The sequence below is a fragment of the Arachis hypogaea genome, chromosome 16 (genome assembly GCF_003086295.3).
Source record: "Arachis hypogaea cultivar Tifrunner chromosome 16, arahy.Tifrunner.gnm2.J5K5, whole genome shotgun sequence".
Classification (NCBI taxonomy): Eukaryota; Viridiplantae; Streptophyta; class Magnoliopsida; order Fabales; family Fabaceae; genus Arachis; species Arachis hypogaea.
This window is the reverse complement of record NC_092051.1, coordinates 132614912-132620930: the sequence shown is the minus strand read 5'-3', so window position 1 is coordinate 132620930 and position 6019 is coordinate 132614912.

The following is a 6019-nucleotide window of genomic DNA, read 5'->3' as shown; positions in this document are numbered from 1 at the left end:
AGAGCTTTGTTCAGTTGTTCGGTAGGACCAGAGGACCGACGCGAGTTCGTCGGCCCAAGCGCCTTTTTGTTGTCTAAGCGCTTCTTGAGGCCGAGTAGGATGACTTTGTTTGCGGCCTCCACTTGCCCGTTTGTCTGGGGATGTTCCATCGAGGAAAACTTCTGTTTTATCCCTAGGCCGGTGAGGAACTCTGCGAACTTCTTGTCAGTGAATTGCGTCCCATTGTCCGAAATGACGACCTCCGGGATACCGAAACGGGTTATCACCTGTCTCCACATGAACTTTCTGCAATTGGAGGAAGATATGCTGGCTAGTGGCTCAGCCTCTATCCATTTGGTGTAGTAGTCAATGGCGACTATGAGATATTTGACTTGTCCTGGGCCAACCGGGAAAGGTCCTAAAAGGTCAACTCCCCATTGAGCGAAAGGTCGCGTAGACGTCAGCAGGCTCAGCTCGGAGGCCGGCGCCTTGTGGAAGTTGGCGTGTTGTTGACATTTTATGCACTTTCTAACAAATTCCCTAGAGTCTTTCATCATTGATGGCCAGTAATATCCAGCTCGGATGAGCTTCCTCGCTAGGGCCTTGCCCCCGATGTGGTGGCCGCAACATCCCTCGTGGACTTCTCTAAGTACATAGTCCGTCTGGTCGGGGTGTAAGCACTTCAATAGGGGTTGGCTGAGCCCCTTTCTGAACAGTTGCCCTTGTATGATTGCGTATCTGGCTGCCTCCCTTCTCAATGTTTTGGCCGCCTTCTCATCGTCAGGTAACCTGCCAAGTTCCAGGAAGTTCGTGATCGGGTCCAACTAGGAGGGGCTTGACTCCGCCAAATGGAGGGCGACGGTCGGTTCCTTCACCATGCCCTGGATGAGAGATCGGTTACCCGATCCTGGCTTCGTGCTTGCTAGTTTGGACAGGAGGTCTGCCCATGCGTTCCTTTCTCTTGGAACGTGTTGGACCGTGACCTCTTGGAACTCTCTTGTCAATTCTCTCACATTTTCTAAATATTTTTGTAGAAGGGGGTCCCTGGCTTGATAGCTTCCGTTTACCTGTGAGGTGACGACTTGTGAGTCGCTGCATACCTCCAGCCTTGTTGCCTCGACCTCCCGAGCTAACGTTAGTCCACCTAAGAGGGCTTCGTATTCCGCTTGATTGTTCGACACAGGAAACTCGAACTTGGTCGATTGCTCATAAATGACTCCCGCCGGGCTTTCTAAGATGACGCCGGCTCCCCCGGACGTCTGGTTGGAGGCCCCGTCTACGTGGAGCCTCCACCGTGTGCATGTTTCCTCGGGGGGATCACCGGTCACCTCTACCAAGAAATCTGCCATTGCCTGTGCCTTAATCGCATGCCGAGGCTCATACTGCAAGTCATATTGGGAGAGCTCGATGGCCCAGGTCATCATCCTGCCGGCCAAATCAGGTTTTTGGAGTACTTGGCGAATTGCTTGATCCGTCCTCACGACTATACGGTGACCCTGGAAGTATTGCCTCAACCTTCGGGAGGAGGTTAGGAGTGTCAGCGCCAGTTTTTCCAGTTTGCTGTACCTCAGCTCTGCTCCTTGTAGAGCCCTGCTTACGAAGTAAATTGGTTGCTGAGCTTTCCCTTCTTCTCTTACGAGCACTGCTGCAAGTGCTTCCTCTGTTACTGCTAGGTAGAGGTAGAGTGGCTCTCCGGCCTTGGGCTTTCCGAGCACCGGAGGCGTTGCTAGGATCTCCTTGAAGTGGTTGAACGCTTCCTCACACGCTGGGGTCCATTCGAATGCTATCCTCTTTTTCATCAGATTGAAGAAGGGTAGGGCTTTTGCTGCCGATGTGCCGAGGAAGCGGGATAACGCCGTCAGCCTTCCTGCCAACCGTTGGACGTCTTTGATACAACCCGGGCTCCTCATATGGAGGATAGCTTGGCATTTTCAGGATTGGCCTCTACTCCTCTTTGGATGATCATGAATCCCAGGAACTTCCCGGCCTCCATGGCGAAGGCGCATTTGAGCGGGTTGAGCCTCATGCCGTGTTGTCGGAGGGAGGCGAACACGCTCCCCAAGTCGCTCAGGAGATCGTCGGGCCGTGCAATTTTCGCGAGGATGTCGTCCACGTAGACTTCTACTGTCTTGCCTATGAGCTCATTGAATATCTTGTTCATCAGTCTCTGGTATGTGGCGCCAGCGTTTTTCAGACCAAATGGCATCACCTTGTAACAATAGATCCCTCCTGGCGTTATGAACGCCGTTTTATCCTCGTCGGGTCGGTGCATCGGTATCTGATTGTACCCAGAGTAGGCGTCCATGAAGCTCAGATACCGGTACCCCGCCGCTGCGTCGACGAGTGCGTCAATGTTGGGCAGGGGATAGCAGTCTTTAGGACATGCCTTGTTGAGGTCGGAATAGTCTACACACATTCTCCACCTCCCACTGTGTTTTTTCACCAAAACCACGTTCGACAGCCAAGTCGAGTAGTCCAGTTCTCGGATGAACCCTGCTTCAAGTAGGCTGGCCGTCTGCCTGGCCACCTCCTCTGCCCTTTCCTGTGACATCTTCCTCCTCCTCTGGGCCACTAGCTTGGCCTCCGGCTTGACGGCCAGATGGTGTGACATGAGCTGGGGATCTATCCCTGGCATGTTGGCTGGTGTCCAGCCGAAGAGGTCGGCATTAGCTCTGATCATCTCCATCAAAGGTTCTTTTAACTCATGGGGGAGGTTTCTGTTTATGAATGTGAACTTCTCGTCCCTGTCACCGACCCTAAATTTTTCCAAGTCCCCTTCTGGCTCAGGTCTGGGCCTGTCATCTATCCTGGCATCCAGGTTGGCAAGGAAAACCCCCGATGCTTCTTTGGACTTTTTCCTGAGAGCGAGGCTGGCGTGGTCGCAAGCGACTGCCGTTTCTAAGTCTCCTCTGATGGATCCTACGGATCCGTCATCAGTAATAAACTTCATTACGAGCAGCTTCGTACTAATCGCCGCCCCAAGGTCGTTGATGGTTTTTCTCCCCAGGATGATATTGTAAGCTTTGGAGTCTCGTAAGACAACAAAATCGGCCATTATCGTCCTTCGCCTCTGTCCTTGTCCCAGGGAGGTCGGGAGTGAGATGATCCCATCTGGCTTGATGAAGTGGTCTCCCAGCCCTACCACGCCGTGCTGGTGGGTCGCCAGATCGGCATCACGTAGTCCCAAGGCATCAAAAACATTGCGAAACATGATGTTCGAGTCCGCTCCCGTGTCTACTATGATCCGTTTGACGAGTCCGGTTCCGACTCTGGCTGTGATAACCATGGGGGACTTTCCGGTACCTCATCGAACCATTGGTCCTTGGGGCCGAAAGAGATTGATGGGAGTCCCCGGGAATTTCTAGCGGATGAGGAGGAGACCGCCAGGATCTTGGCGTCTTTTTTCTGCGCCGATTTCGACCTCGGGGCGGAATTCCTCGCTGTTACTACATTCACCACCGTGAGACCGTGGTCGTCCCCCTCGGGTTCTTGACGTCGTCTTGTCGCCCGGGACCTGTCCTCGCTATCTTGATCCCGGTTCCGTCTCCTCGGTTCCCTTATGAGGTGGGAGAAGTCGGCGAGCTTTCCATCCCTGATTGCTTGCTCCAGGGCATCCTTTAGATCGAAGCAGTCTTAGGTCTTGTGCCCGTATCCCTTGTGATATTCGCAGTAAAGGCTCTTGTTTCCCCCCGTCCTGTCCTTCAGAGGTCGGGGTCTTGATAGTATCCCTTTCTCGGCTATCTGTTGGTAAACTTCCGTGATCGGAGCCGTGAGGGGGGTATAGTTGGTGAATTTTCCGACTCGGGGAAATGGCTTTGGCGCCTTGCTCGGACCGCCGTCCCTGGCTTGTTGCTTCTGTTTTTCTCCACCCTCGTAGTGTCGGGCTTGGTTGTAGGGGGTTGCCGTTTATTGGCAGCCACGACCCTGTTGACTTCTTCGTCGTTAATGTACTCCTTAGCCACGCACTGGATCTCTTGCATGGTCCATACCGGCCTCGTGGTAAGGTGCTTTCTGAAGTCTTCATTCAGGAGCCCATTCGTTAAGCACAAACTTGCCACCGAGTCCGTCAGCCCGTCAATTTCCAAGCATTCGTCGTTGAAACGATCTAGGTATTTCCTGGTCGGCTCCCCGGCTCTCTGGGTCACTCCCAGCAAATTGATCGGATGCTTGGCTTTGGCGATCCTGGTCGTGAACTGAGCCAGGAAGGCGTGGCTGATGTCAGAGAATTGGGTCACCGAGCCCTGCGGGAGGTTATTGAACCACCGTATTGTAGGTCCCGCTAGGGTGATCGGGAAAGCACGGCACCTTACCTCGTCTCCCACTCCTTCTAGGTTCATCCTTGCCTCAAAAGCCGTGAGGTGTTCCAGTGGGTCTTGCGTTCCATCGTACCTCATGTCCGTTGGCTTGTCAAAGTGTTTTGGCAGCCGGACTTCGAGTATGGAATGGTGGAATGGGGTCGCTCCCATTATTACGGGTCCCCGTGTTCCCGTCGTTCTTCCCTCGTCGCTTTCCCGACGAGTGTCCTCGTCTCCACGGTTCCTGGTACGCTGCCCCTCGCGTCTGGCGTAAATGACGGGGTCACGACGTCTTCTCGTGCGCCCTCTCCCCCCGGTGCTTTCGGATTCAGGTTGGGGGCTAGGCGTGCGTCTGGAGCGACTCCTGGAGCGAGAGCGGGAGTGACTCTGCTCTGGGGTGTGTTGGTCGCGTTCCCTATCTGCTAGCCGGCGCTCCAAGTCTTGCATCCTGTGGTGTAGCTCTTGCATTATTCTGGCGTGGTTGTCTCCGGTCCCCCCAAAGGGGCGTCTCTCATGTGATTGGGTTGCGTCCCTCGGGGGTGACCTTGGATGTTGTCGGGTTTCCGTCCCGGCGGCGACCGGCCTCGCGGCCTGTCTCCGTTTCGACTAGCACGAAGTCCATGGACGAGTCCCCACAGACGGCGCCAATGTTCGGTAAGTCGATTACCGATCAGTTCGGGTGAAGATCCTGGGTGATGATAGGGGTTCGTCAGGTCGTGAACTGCCGCCGGTCAGAGGTGCACGAGGTCCCGCGTACTTCTTGCGAAAAACAGGGGGGTGCCACCTGCAAAGACACTCCGACGCTCTTGTCAGTAAATGCGCAGGCGAAAGGGGGTGATGTGATATGTGACGTACCTCCTGGGGAAGAGCAAATCTTCCCTTTATATACTGTCAGAGGTGGGCCCTGTAAAGGCAGGCCCACTATTCCCGTAGCGCTCTCGTCACAGCTGTGGGTGAGCTGTTACGGACGCGTGTCCGGTCGGCGATGGAGCACCCTATCCCTGGCCGCCCGAGTCGGGTGGAGCTCGGGTCGGCCCAAGTCAGCAGAGAGTTTGGGCCAGGCCGTAACACCTTCGAATTAAATACGATTTAGAAAAACAACAAAATTAACAACATTTATCCATGACCATGTAAAATTCTCATCGTCATTTTATCACATCCAGCAACAATGTTTTGATTTGTTTTTACGTTTACAATGTATTCATTTTTTGATTTACTTAATTTATGCTATTTTGTCCTTTATTTTTTTAGGAGCTCATTATTAATTTAAGCTCAAATGATCATATTTTCCCTCGTTCATCTCCTTCCTGTCAAACATTAAAACACTAATCAACAAAAAATTTATAATTTGTATCTAATTACGTTTAAATACGTTTTTGTTGCAAAAATCCTAAAAAGAAGAACACATTTAAATCAAGCCCATTCTTACCATTCTCATGTGATATTTGTGGGTGGGATCATTGTTTTCTTCACACTTTTTTTTCTCTGTACTAACTATCCTAAATCTCAGAAATGGATACTCTTAATTTTTTTAATAACTGAGAGAGTAAAGTGTGATCTCACACCATTAATTTTATAAGTGGAATAAAAAATAAATATAAGAGAGAATAATAAAAAATTAGAGATCACACTTTACACTTTCAATTTTTTTTAACAATTGAAAGGATCCATTTTTCTAAAACTAGTTCCTTTTTCTTTTTTTGTTATGCGGACACGTAAAACTCTAATTCCTTAAACCCACTTCC